The 15,015-nt window shown below is 37.7% G+C and overlaps 1 protein-coding gene across 6 annotated transcripts in view; it reads right to left on the bottom strand.

The window, feature by feature from the left end:
* The window catches only part of MSH3 (mutS homolog 3), a 225,327-nt gene that overhangs the window by 177,958 nt on the left and 32,354 nt on the right, over positions 1-15,015 (bottom strand). The gene's annotated exons all lie outside the window — the stretch shown is intronic.

The raw sequence follows: 15,015 nt of genomic DNA, 5'->3' as shown, positions 1-15,015 counted from the left end.
CGTGGGTAGCACTGATAGACCCAGTAATGATAGACCCCAGAACAGAAAATCAGGGAGCCCCACTGAGATCAGGACACTTCAGCAGAAGGAGTGTCAAAGGGCAGGACTTCTAAGGAGGATTCTTCCTCCCAGAAGCCCACCATTGTGGCCTGCAGGCCAAATCTCGCAGGACATACTATAGCTGGCTGGGCACCACAGAACACGCCCTGTGCAGAAACCACAGACACGTGCTTCCTGGTCCATTATAAAAGATTCCCCTGAGATTATGAACAAAATCAGGTTGCCCACTCTCTGCACTTAGATTTAGTGTTATACTAGTGTTTATGTCCAGTCAACAAACCAATTAAAAAAAAAACTCTTTATATGTTTCTAGAGCACATCAGCACATTGACAAAGGACTACTTTAGTATACAGGATAACAGCAGGAGTGAATAAAACACACATCCCTGAAGTAAAATCTGTGCACTGTTGTTACAGAAGGAAAGATAAAGTATTAGGAAATATGCAAGATGGAAGCTTCTCTCCTTCAAGCAGACTTCAGCATACACAGGACTTCAGAATTAACCTGAGGAAGCCCTTCGCTCTGCAGCCCCAAGAAAATGACAGAGTGTGACAGGAGGCTAAGCTATGTGTCTCTCTGCAGGAATAAGTAGGTGGGAGGGAGGCAGAATCTGACAATCAACCTGCAGGCCAGGCTGCTCCCACTGTTCTCTGGAAGGCAGAAGCAATAGAAATTCTGTATGGGTGGGCAATCTCTTGTCTTAAGCAATTTAATCACCCACAAGTAAACTTTGTGATATCTGGGGGTTGATAGTTAGGAGTTATATAAAAGAATGTAAAGTACACTTACCTATAAAGTAATTCATACATAAATGATACCCTGACTTAGCAACTAGAAATTGCTCACACTTAAAAAGGGCACTAATCACTTTATCAAGTACTTCCTCAACTGCCCAATGTTTCAGTCAGAACCACAATTCAAATGTACATTCCTAAACCTGTCATTTATTATGGACATATTAAATAATAATTGTAATCACCTCAAAGGATTGTTGTGAAGATGACATCAGTTAATTTCAGTAATGGCAGAATGTACCAGGTACATAATAAGAACTTCATTAGCTGTTTTTATTTTTGTTTTGTTGCTGTTGCTTGTCTCGCTCTGTCGCCCAGGGAGGAGTGCAGTGGCATGATCTCGGCTCACTGCCACCTCAGCCACCCGGGTTCAAGTGATTCTCCTGCCTCAGCCTCCCAATTAGCTGGGACTACAGCTGCTTGCCATCATGCGCAGCTAATTTTTGTATGTTTAGTAAAGACAGGGATTTACCATGATGCCCAGGCTGGTCTCAAACTCCTGAGCTCAAGCGATCCACCTTCCTCAGCCTCCCAAAGTGCTGGGATTACAGGCGTGAGCCACTGCACCCAGCCAGCTATTTTTTTTTTAAATAAATTATTTCAACCTTGTTTAAACTTCGCTTTCATTGAGGAATGTATTTTCCCCCAAATCTGTCTAGTTAAGTGTTACCTGTCTTTCTAGGCCCATCTCTTGCATACAGCTGTGCTACTGTCTATAAAACTACATTGCCTTATACAGCAGCTACTAACCACATGCAGTTAATGAGCACTTGAAATGTCACGGCTGGACACAAACTATCTTAAATATGCCATGCGATACCTAGCACTCCTCTGCTCCCAGTGGCTCCCACCAGGTAAGGACTAACCCTGTGGTGTGGTCATGCTCCCATATGGCCATCAGGGAGGCATGCAAGCCCACTCATCATGCATTCTTCTCTAAACTTGCCTTCACATTAAGGTTGGGGACAACCCAGTACACCCACATGGTGTGTTCAGGATTCATGTCCACTCCCATGAGGTGCAGAGCCCAGCTCAGCCAGGCCAAGAAGAGAACTGGACAGAGCTGAAGGTATAAAATAAGGGAGCAGTCACAATGGCACCAAGGGAAAGAATCCTAGGACCTTGTCACGGAGCATTCTGGACTGCAGTGGGGAGCTTCCACAAAAGCCTGGAAAAAACTGAGTATTGTGTATATTAAGTCAATTTATATTAATAAATTTTATATTAATGTATATTGATTATTGATACAAAATCAAGTATCAGAGGGTTTTGGGGTTTTTTTTTTTGTTTCTGTTGTTTTTTCAGAAAGAGGGGTAGAAAAAGAAGGGAGGGAGGAAAAACTGTACAGAAAAACCATACCAGGCCTCCATAGGCTTTTACTGCTTTAGGGATCAAGACTTGGGCCAGAGGTTAAAAAGGATTCACAAAAAAGCTGGGAGGAGGAAGAAATTCCTGGCCTGAAAACAAGAGATAAGAGAATAATCTCAAAGCAAGCAAGCAGGGAAAATAAGAGAAATTAGTAAGAAGTCTCCCTTCAGCAGGGAGGTTTGACAGGAAGAAGTCATCACAAAGACAAATGGACAAGAAGGAGTCCACAAAGGCTGGGAGATAAGCAAGCCCAGAGGAGCTCTGAACTAAGCTGGCCTCAAGTTTTTGACTTCAGGTAGAAAGTGAAAGGAAACTTTGCTGGAAGGGAAGAGATTAAAAGGGATCTCTTCTTGAACCATGAAAAGGAGAAGAAAAAAATAAAGAGATCCTGAGGACAGACAGTAACTGTATTTGGAGTTCAATGAAGGGGGATTTTTGTCTTTTACATTGCTGTCAGGTTACACCTTAATGATAGCAGGTGAACTCACCAGTATCAAATAGGGTTAGGGCTCTAGTGGGCTTTGCCACTTACTACCTAAGTGATCCTGTAACTTCAAGAGAGGTTCACAGCATCTCTGCCTCCTTGCAGAAAGAAGAGGATAACTACACTTTCTTCAAAGGGCTGTGCCAGGGTTATTGAAGCCATGAACAATGTGTCTGGAACATGATGGGACTCAATCTTTCCCTTCATCTCCTGTCTTCCCTTTCTCTTCCTTTCCATTTACCCCCTACCTCGCAACTCGTACTGTTTCCCTTTGCCTTCACCTGAAATAATAAAGACTACTTTAATATTTAGTGTAGGATTTTTTTAAGATGCTAATAATAAATCATTTTAAAGCACTTTTAATATATTAACATTTATAACACAAACTTCTGGGAAAAGCCATGAGGACAAGACGCTTTAGCTAAATAAAGAGTCTTTATGCAATTAAATCCTCAAACCCAAATGAACAGGTGTATTTACAAAAATCAAGTTGAATTAGTAAAACAAATGCAGCACACCTCACACAATTGCTTCCAAACTTTCTGTTCAAGCAGTCTGGCCCCACTTTAGGAGGTCTCTGTAGTAATCAGGAAGATCTTTCCTCCACACTTCTCAAATGCTGTTTCTTCCTATTGAACTATCAATAAACCTACTGCAAATACACCCCATTTTTTCTTTTCAAGGAGATATATTCCTGAGGAGAATGCACTCGATGAAAATGCACAAAGAAACTCTCATTCTTTAAATAAACTCATGGCAAATGTTCTTATAAAATAACTATCACCTATTAACTTATCATGTTTTAAAATCTGGATTTTCATGAGTTAAACACATCCTTTTTGCTAGCTAGATATACAAAAAGTATCAGGACTAAAAAAAAAACCTACTGAAAATACAATGGCATTACCACCAGGGAAGAAATTAATGTAATTTTTAAAAAGAAATTTCAAAATGACAGATTTTTTAATACTAATAACACTTCCTGTTTAAATGGTTTCCCAGAGGCAAACATTTTCCTACAACATATGAGATTTATTTCTTCTATTTAGTCACTACCATCTCTACTACCAGAATTGATTTGTTCTGTCGCCCAGACTGGAGTGCAGTGGGGAGATCTCGACTCACTGCAACCTCTGCCTCCCAGGTTCGAACAATTCTCCTGCCTCAGCCTCCTGAGAAGCTGGGATTACAGGCACGTGCCACCATGCCCAGCTAATTTTTTGTATTTTTAGTAGAGATGAGGTTTCACCATGTTGGCCAGGCTGACCTTGAACTCCGGACCTCAAGTGATCCACCCACCTCAGCCTCCCAAAGTGCTGCGATTTTAGGCATGAGCCACCCTGCCAGGCCCACAATTTATTTTCTAATTCTAGATTATCTAAATAGTTAAGTGAAACTACTGTCTAATAACCATAATGAAACAGAATGACAAAGTAGTCAACTTTATATTTATCTTCTACTCTCGAAAAGAGGAATGAGGAAAATGAGGAAGACAAAATATAAAGAAAAAAAGAGATTTCCTATGAACACCACAACAGAAAAGGTTTCAAGTGCCAGAGGGGAGGCTAGTGCCTAGTTATCATCAATATCAATCTTTAAACAGTAACTTAGCCATGTAGATCCCATTAATATTTGTTGTAAAGGAATATCTATGGAAATGTCAGGATGCTTCAATCAATTTAAAGTGATATTAAAAATTTTTTTGAAGAAATAAACATAATGGGGAAAAAACGATAAGAAATCAATATGATCTTTCCAAAAGAGTAAATGAATTGGCTACATCTGTATAATGTAAATCTATATAATGTAAATAGACATTGATTACCATATATGTTAATGTATAGATTTCCAGCTACTGCAACAACCTCCTTTTTTTTTTTTTTTTTTTTGGAGACAGTGTTGTACTCTGTTGCCCAGGCTGGAGTGCAGTGGTGCAATCTTGAATCACTGCAACCTCCACCTCCCGGGTTCAAGCCATTCTCCTGCCTCAGCCTCCCAAGTAGCTGGGATTACAGGTGCTGACACCACACCCAACTAATTTTTGTACCTTTAGTAGAGGTGGGGTTTCACCATGTTGGCCAGGCTGGTCTGGAACTCCTGACCTCAGGTGATCCACCCATCTTGTCCTCCCATAGTGCTGGGATTACAGGCATGAGCCACCACGCCCAGCCTTACAACAACCCTTCTATGTTTACAAAACCCAAATCAGTTTTGTTAAGAAAAACAAATAGGAGATACCCATTATTCTCTTTATTCTAAACATCACTTATTTAATCATTCATTTACCAAGCATTTATTAAGCACCTATTATGTGTGAGCTACTTTGATAGGTGCTGGGTACACAAAGGATCACTAGGCTACAGTCCCAATCACCAGCCATCTCAGCTCAGTCTCTGTCACAGGAAACTCTTTATCCAGGCCCTGTGTAATGCCGCTTTCTCACTCCACCGTTTCACTCTTGATTCTCTTTTTATTTTTTATTTATTTGTATATTTTTATTATACTTTAAGTTCTAGGGTACATGTGCACAACGTGCAGGTTTGTTACATATGTATACATGTGCCATGTTGGTGTGCTGCACCCATTAACTCGTCATTTACATTAGGTATATCTCCTAATGCTATCCCTCCCCCCCACCACCCCACAACAGGCCCCCCGGTGTGTGAGGTTCCCCTTCCTGTGTCCAAGTGTTCTCATTGTTCAATTCCCACCTATGAGTGAGAACATGCGGTGTTTGGTTTTTTGTCCTTGCGACAGTTTGCTGAGAATGATGGTTTCCAGCTTTACACACCCTTTCTCTCCAAAATACATGTCTGTCCTGCCTCAGGCTGCCTGCTCATGCTGGCAGAGTAACCCAGCCAAACTAGTTTCTGCTTCCTAAGAAAAGCACGCTCTCTCACACCTCCACCTGACTGGCATTCATTCTTCCAGTCTCAATTCTAACATACCCCTCTAGCAAACTAGCATGATGCTCAAGGGCTGCCAGTAACTCTAAGATATTTTCAACCAGCGCTTTCATTACAATTGTTTATTTCCATGACTACCTCCCCTCTAGACTATAAGAACTTGGAAAGGAGGGATCTTTCTCATTTCTGTATCCTTGCCACCTAGTAACAAAGCTGGCGCACAGCAGCCACTCAATAACTGTGTTTAAGGATGAATAAATGAATGACTGTATCATAATGTTCAACTCAGAAGATGTATCAACAACTTGAGAATCTACTGGAAACATCCATCAAAATGCAGATTTTGGCCAGGCGCAATGGTCCACGCTTGTAATTCCAACATTTTGGGGAGGCCAAGGTGGGTGGATTGCTTGAGCCCAGGAGTTTAAAACCAGTATAGAAGACACAGAGAGGCCTCATCTCTACAAAAAAAATTAGCTGGGTGTGGTTGCGCACACCTGCAGTCCCAGCTACTCAGGAGGTTGAGGTGGGAGGATTGCTTGAGCCTGGGGGATCAAGGCTACAGTGAACCACGATGGTGCCACCATACTCCAGCCTGATGAAGAGTGAGACCCTGTCTCAAAAATAAATAAATAACATCGATTTGTTTGATATAAAAAAATCAATTAGAATTTCCTGGTATCCAATTTAATAAAACAAACTTGACAGCAGGATAAAATACCTTTAAAAAGGTGAGCTACTATAAAAAAATGGAGTAACTCATCTTAAGAGAGCTTAAATGTCCTTTCTGGGCTTCAAATTCATCTATATTTCTCTACATCTCAAGTTTGGATTTTTTTTCATTCAAACAATGGTCCCATTTATACTAGATTTAGCTTACACAATCTAAACGACAAGTGGCAGACAATGTGACACATATTGCCTTTACAATTGCTCCAACATGTTTCCTTAACTTCAGTCATTCCCCCTTTACCTTCAATAATACTGACATATTTGTAAGGACATCACTACTATAACCTGATAGTTCTTGTTAAGTTAACTCACATTTTTAACTCAAATACCAACTTAAGAATCTTTCTTTGCAACACATTTATGAAATCACAGGTTTGATTCACTGATTATATGTTTTTAATATACCTTAAGTAAATATTTAACTATGAAGGTAAAAAACGTTATTTGTGAAGCACTTAAAATTATATCAGGTAAGTAAACCAGGTGTAACTTGGCTCTAGCTGCCAACACCTTGTATAACTCAGGCACCTTTCTTATGGCAGGGCCATTCCTCTGTCAACATAAGACTGCACGATTTCTGACCTCTGGGCTCTCTGAATCCACTTGGTATGGAGGTTCCTTCAAATACTTTTAATTTTTAACTTTGATGCTTTTCTGTGGGTGATAAACAAGAAAGGGCAAGCTTCGTAAGAAGGAAATATGAACTAATCATCATGACAGCACTCTGATGGAGAGCTGGCAAAATTTTCCTATAAATTTTTGTATGCTTAGATTGTTAATTTGCCAAGAAAAGGGACAGAATTTTCCCCACTGGTTGTGCTTTTAAAAATATACTAACATTCTTAAACTGTAAACAGCACTAAAAATATTAAAAGCAGTTTTTTAATTATAAAAAATAGGAGTTTTCTTTTTCTCAGTCAGATTCACCCATGTGCAAAATTCAATTCTATTGCAGTTAAAATTTGCACACTGGCATTATCAATATAACCTAAGTCCAAATTTTATTATAATTAGATCAAAATAACACCAAGGAAGCAAAAGTTCATTTATACATAGAGCAATCTCTAAAATAACATCTTGATTGAAGAACTTCTGCTTCTGGGAAGAAGGAATGGAGATATGTTTCCCCACTCCTACTCTAAGTACCACTCCCTGCATATTACATGTCAAGCAAACATAAGACGACTCTGAAAGGTGAGCAGAAAGCAGACCAGCTAGGGAACTTGGGATGTGAGGAACAGTATGACGGTGAGTTCCCCAGGTTTACTTTTTGTAGCATAAAACCCAGACTTGGAGCTGAAAAAGCTGACAACCTGGAAAGACCAACAGGCACAGACAAAAAAGCCTCAACAAACCCCCAGAGAAGAGGAAGCCTAGCAAGACAGAAAACTTTTAGCCAATAACCGCTCTACTCTAGCCAAGCACCAGAGAAAAACCTGTGGCCCCACCCATGCTAGCAAAGGCTGGGACCCCAGATTTCCATTCTCACTGGTGAAAGAAGGCACTCCAAACTCCAGTTGGGATTGTGTCAGTGTCAGCCATACAGTAGCAAACAAGAGGTTCATCCTTGCTGGCCAGTACTGAGGCTTTAACCCCCCTGGTATCAGAGGAAACACCAGACAGAGACTGGACTTCCACACCCACTAGGCAGTACTGAGACTCCCTTCTCACTCCTTACGGGGATGGTGTCAGAGAAGGCCCAGTGGAGGCCACATGGGAAGTTGGAACTCCTCCAGGGACCCAGCATAACAAGAAGCACCCATCTCCCTCGGGTTTCAACGGAAACCAAGCAACCTGGGTTTCTACCTCCACCTGGCAATAAGGAGGCAGCACACCCCTACCCTGCTGAAGCAGTGTCAGGGAAAGCCAGCTAGAACAGGAGGCTTAAATGAGACCCAGAATCTCATAACATAATACAAAAAAGCACTGGTTCCAACCAAAAATCACTCATCATACCAAATAACAGGAAAACCTCCAAACCTCCAACTGAATGAAAAAAGACAATCGATAGATGCCAACACCAATATAACAGAGATGTCAGAATTATCTGGCAAAGCTTTCAAAGCAGCCATGCTAAATGTTTTAACAGCAATTACACACATGCTTGAAACAAATGGAAAAATAGAAAGTCAAGGCAAGGAAAAATTCTCTGCAACGTAATAGAAGGCATAAACAAAAAAATGGGCCGGACACAGTGGCTCACACCTGTAATCCCAGCACTTTGGGAGGCTAGGATGGGTGGATCTCCTGAGGTCAGGAGCTTGAGACCAGCGTGGCCAACATGGCGAAACCCCATCTCTACTAAAATTAAAAAATTAGCTGGGCGTGGTGGCAGGCGCCTATAATACCAGCTACTAGGGAGGCTAAGGCAGGAAAACTGCTTGAACCCGGGGGGCGGAGGTTGCAGTGAGCTGAGATCATGCCACTGCACTCCAGCCTGGGCACAAAAGCAAAACTCCGTCTCAAAAAAAAAAGAAAAAATGAACAAAAATTTTAGAAGTGAAAAATATAATAACAGTGGATGCACTCAACAGCACAATAGAGGAAACAGATGAAACAATCAGTGAAATGAAAAACAGAACAATAGAAATTACCAAATCTGGAAAGCAGAGAGGATACAGACTGTAATAAAAATAAAATGAATAGAGCCCCAGGGACTATAACAAAAGATCTAACATTCTTGTGATCAAAGTCCCAAGAGGAGAAAAGAAAGGCAAAAAAAAAAAAACAAAAAAAAAAACAAAAAAAAAACACCACCACCAACAACAAAAACCTTGAAGAAATAATAGATGAAATATTCACAAATTTGGCAAGAGACATAAACTTTCAGATTCAAGAAGCTGAGTGAACCCCAAAAAGGATAAAGCCAAAGATATATGTTCCATGACACATAATTAAACTTCTAAAAACTAAAAAAAAAAAAAAAAAAAATCTTGACAGCAGCAAGAAAGAAATCATACCTTAGCTATAGGGTAAAACAATTTGAATCATAGTAGATTTCTCATCTGAAACCATAAAGGTTAGAAGGAAGTGGCAAAATATTTTTCAAGTGCTGAAAAAATAATTGTCAACCCAGAATCCCATGCCTGGCAAAAAATATCTTCCAAAAATGAAAGGCAAATCAAGGCATTCTCAGATGATGAAAAACTAACAGACTCTGTCACAAGCAGAGCTACTCTAAAAGAATGGTTAAAGGAAGTTCTCTAAACAAAAAGGAAAAAATAAAAAAAAAGAAACCTTAGAACATCAGGAAAGAAACAGCAAGGTAAGCAACAGGAACCCCTCCTGAGTTTCCTAAATTATGTGTGATGGTTGAAGGAAAAATTATAACGCTTTCTAAATATTTAAGACAATTATAATATTTAAGGTAATTATATTATAAATGGGGGAGGACAAAGAAGCATAGACAGAGGTAAAGTTTTTATATTTCACTCAAACTGGTAAAACAATGACACAAGTACACTGTGATAAGTTATGTATATATAATGTAATACCTAGAGCAACCTGTAAAAAAGCTACATGATTTACTAATTGCTTCCTTTGATTTGTGCTTTTTGTGTATGTCATTTATAGGATATCTTTTCAGATCCTGAGGTAATGAATACATATATATTTTCCAACTGAAATTTTCTGTATGGTCTGAAGTAGGGTTTAATTTTATAGTATGGAAAGCTGTTTGTCCCTGCAGCCATCAGTTGAATAATCCCTCCCTTCCAGGATGTCTAATGCCATCTCTGCCATATGAACTTCCTATGTATGCATGAATTTGTTTTCTCCATCTTTCTTCTGCTCCATTGCTTCATTTGCTACTCTCTCCATATGCCAATTCCATACTAACTTACCATTGCTTTGCAAGTTTCAAGTTTTGGCCGGGCATGGTGGCTCATGCCTGCAATCCCAGCACTTTGGGAGGCCAAGGCAGGAGGATCATTTGAGGTCAGGAGTTCGAGATCAGCCTGGACACTATGGTGAAACCCCATCTCTACTAAAAATATGCAAAAATTAGCCAGGCGTGGTGACACATGCCTGTAGTCCCAGCTACTCGGGAGGCTGAGGCAGGAGAATTGCTTGAACCCAGGAGATGGAGGTTGCAGTGGGCCAAGATTGTGCTACTGCACTCCAGCCTGGGTGACAGAGTGAGACTCCCATCTCCAAAAAACATATATATGTGTGTGTGTGTGTCTGTGTGTATATATATATGTGTGTGTGTGTATATATGTATATGTTTATATATATTTATCTATATACATGTGTATATAGATTTATATAAACATATACATATGTATGTATATTTATATAAACATATACATGTGTATGTATATTTAAACATACATGTGTATGTATATTTAAACATACATGTGTATGTATATTTATACATATGCATGTGTATGTATATTTATATAAACATATGCATGTGTATATTTATATAAACATATGCATGTGTATATTTATATAAACATATGCATGTGTGTGTATATTTATATAAACATATGCATGTGTGTGTATATTTATATAAACATATGCATGTGTGTGTATATTTATATAAACATATGCATGTGTGTGTATATTTATATAAACATATGCATGTGTGTGTATATTTATATAAACATATGCATGTGTGTGTATATTTACATAAACATATGCATGTGTGTGTATATTTACATAAACATATGCATGTGTATGTATATTTATCTATATAAACATATGCATGTGTATGTATATTTATCTATATAAACATATGCATGTGTATGTATACTTATCTATATAAACATATGCATGTGTATGTATATTTATCTATATAAACATATGCATGTGTATGTATATTTATCTATATAAACATATGCATGTGTATGTATATCTATATAAACATATGCATGTGTATGTATATCTATATAAACATATACATGTGTATGTATATCTATATAAACATATACATGTTTATATATTTATCTATATAAACATACATATTTATATAGATATATTTATATAGATAAATATATAAACATATATATGTACATATATAAATATATATATACACACACTATATATGTAAGTTTTGAATTTTGATAGGGCAAATAGCTCTAAGTCTTTCAGTGCTGTCTTACTTATTATTGGCCCTTTGATCTATCTTTTTAAAAGCAGCTTGTCAGTTTCTGTGAAAAACCTCATTGTCCTTTTGATTAGAATTGCACTGAAAAACATCTCTTGTACCCTACTATGTACTCACAAAATTGTTATTTAAAAAAAAAAAAAAGAATTGCATTGAATTTATATTAAGGAGAACTGATATCTTTATGCTGAATCTTTCCATTCATGAACGTGTTGCATCTTTCCAGTATTTATTTAGTTCTTTAATATCTTTCAGTAAAGTTTCCAAATTTTCGTAAGACCTTATTTTTTTTGGTAAATAGAGTCTTAGATAATATTATTGTGGTTGCTATTTTAAATAGTATCTTTTAAAATTTTTTTCATTTTCTATTTGTTGCTGCTGTACTGAAACACTATTCATTTTTATAAACTGATCTTATATTTAATGGCATTGCTGAATTCTTATTACTTCTGATAATTTGTCACTTCTAGATTTTCTATGTAGGCAATATCTGGTCTGTGAATCATGTCAGCTTTAGGATTTTAAATATGTAGTCTAAATATTAACTACTTTTCAGTTGTGCTATTCAAAAATATATTTCTGGGCAGTATCTGATCAGTTTCAGGTAATAAGAATGTATATATAAAATAATCTATGAATAACATTTATTAATCATATTAATATATTAAATTATGAGTTTAATTATTTTCATGGACAATTACAAACATGATAGGAATTGGAGAGAGGATTAGAAGGCATATACAGACAGATTATCTATAAACAGATAAAACTGAAAAAAAGGAATTTCATGAAATACTTACCCTTACTACACGTGATATACTCTGGTAACTTCTACTGTATTTTTTTAAAATGTTAGTCACAACCTACCGAACTGATTTCATGATCTTAGGTTAAGGTCTTAGATCAACTGGATTATCAGCTTTTAAAATGAATATTGCTACGTGCTTCAGTTTCTGCATTTCTGTTTATGTTTAAGATCACATTAGTAATAAGGAGCACTTAACGGTTAAAGTTTAATGAGAAAAATAAAACAGTAGTTTTAAAATTGAACTGGATGGCTAGGTGCAGTGGCTCACGTCTGTAGTCCCAGCAATTTGGAGGCCAAGGCGGGCGGATCATTTGAGGTCAGGAGTTCGAGACCAGTTTGACCTACACAGCGAAACCCCGAAAATACGTCTCTACAAAAATACAAAAATTAGCCGGGTGTGGTGGCGGGCGCCTGTAATCCCAGCTACTGGGGAGTCTGAGGCAGAAGAATCGCTTGAACCCAGGAGGCAGAGGTTGCAGTGAGCCAAGATTGTGCCACTGCACTCCAGCCTGGGTGACAGAGCAAGACTTCCTCTCAAAAACAACAACAACAACAACAAAAATGGAACTGGTACACTGGTACCCAATGGAGGGCAAACCACTTAAGTCATACTGTAGTTTGAAGAGAGAAAAAGACTGGAAGATGCTAAATGCAGTCACTCAGGCCTATAATTCCAAGAACTCGCAAGGCTGAGGTGAGAGCATCACTTCAGGCCAGAAGTTCGAGACCAGCCTGGGCAAAATAGCCAGAACCCATCTCTACAAAATTTTTTTTAAAAAATTAGCTGTAAGGGGTGGTGCATGCCTGAGTAGCCAGGACTACAGGTATGTGCCTAATTAGTATGCTGCTCAGGAGGCTGAAGTGAGAGGATCTCCTGAGCCCAGGAGTTCAAGGCTGCAATGAGCTATGACCACACCACTGCAATCCAGCTTGGGCAGCAGAGCGAGACCCCTACTCTTTAAAAAAAGCATGCAGGAAAGGTTTGAGCCTTTACACAGCATATTACAGCAATATCATAGCACAGGATCTGGTGGAGAATACTGATGATATGACACCTTTATTCTGTACCTTACTCTCAACTTTGCTGTGAGCCTCAAACCGCTCAAAAAATAAATAAATAAAATAAAGCTCATCAAAAAAAAAAAAAAAAAAAGAACTTGGTCTTCAGTTGGGGATATATCCCCTTGAACTGGTAGGAACAGTTTATTTTTAGCAGCAGAACATCACCCTTCATACCAAACAATCATTCATTTATATTTTATTAGTTTCATACATTTACTTTAATCTCAAATTTTGCTTGGACTTTATTCCTGTTAAAATAGGTATAAAACCTAGAGCACTAAGTTTTCAGTTTATAAATATTTAAGTCACATTATAATAAAACTAATTTAAGTGAAATGGGTGAGGAGGTTAGCAAGAATTATTTTTTTCTTTAAAATAGACTTTTTTCACTTTTACAACAAACATATATTAACTTTGTAAATTTTAAAATTACAATTTAACAAATTTAAATAAGAAAACTCTAACACAAAGTAGTAAATTAAAAGGTTGGTAGGCCAAATTTGAGAAACATCTAAATAAAGTATAAGCTCCTCCTACTAGTGCCCAGCATCCTCAATGAAACAGCTCCAGTCTTCCTCTCTGGCCTTAAACATAATCATTCAGCAAATACTCACTGAACAGCTCTTCTGCACTACATTCTGTTGCAGGCTACTCTTGACCCATATATTCCTAACACTCCAGTCAACTCGATGTTCCCAATTCCCTTTTCTCATCCTGTGACCACACTTCCTGGAATGCCCTCTTTCTACCCAGTCCCACCTTCCCACCTAATTTAGGCGCCATGTTATTCATATCTATATGCTACCCACTGTTCGGTATGCCATTCCACATTTACTTGGCTCTAAATATCTAAGAATTATATTGAAATGACTTCATATGAACCCACAGAATTGAGCTTATTAAACTTTGATAGAACAAACTGTAACACTGCAATCACGAAATTGGTACCATCAAGTACTGACCGCTTAATAACATTTCGTATGTGTGAAACACTTCCTCTTAACAAAATTAATGAGTAAGACCTGTTGTTGTTTCTTTTACTCTCATTCTTCAAAAAAAAAAAAATTGAAACCTTTATACTAATGTTTAATTCAAATGACATTAGAAAGAAGTTGGACTTCAGTCATAACACAGATACCTAATTTGCATAACAATTCCTCTGATAATTATATAGTCTCACAGTTATCACTTCATTTTGGCACCAAAACTCTGCTAAATATTTTCCATTAAAAACTTGAAAGTCAAAGTACAATAACATAAAGTAATAAGTGATTTCTACTATATAAATTAATTTAATAAGAGATGAACACAAAATGAAAATGCTACTAAGGTAATTTCAAATATGTGTCACCATAAGTGACATTCAGGTGGTACTATGCCTCCGCATAAAGAATCATGTTAGATAATACTTTTGGTTAAACCTCAGATGATGTAAGGCTCTCTGTGGCCAAAAAGACATAATAATAAGGTATTTCTAACACTGAAAGTAAACATAGTAGAAGTTATTCTTATTCCCCAACATTAAGATTTCAATGTTTTCTTTAAATCTGCAGCATACACATCTATCTTTGAGGAAGCACTTATGTGTTCAAGCATTTATTTCAAAGGTCAGATAGCTAAAGTCACTGTGGTACCACAGGACATTCTTCCACATGTCTTTTTCAAATGATATCAATGAGCTAAGGCTAGT

This window comes from Gorilla gorilla, chromosome 4 (assembly GCF_029281585.2).
Source record: "Gorilla gorilla gorilla isolate KB3781 chromosome 4, NHGRI_mGorGor1-v2.1_pri, whole genome shotgun sequence".
NCBI classification, from domain to species: Eukaryota; Metazoa; Chordata; class Mammalia; order Primates; family Hominidae; genus Gorilla; species Gorilla gorilla.
Note: the sequence above shows the minus strand (reverse complement) of the source record. Positions and strands in the feature narration are given on the sequence as shown.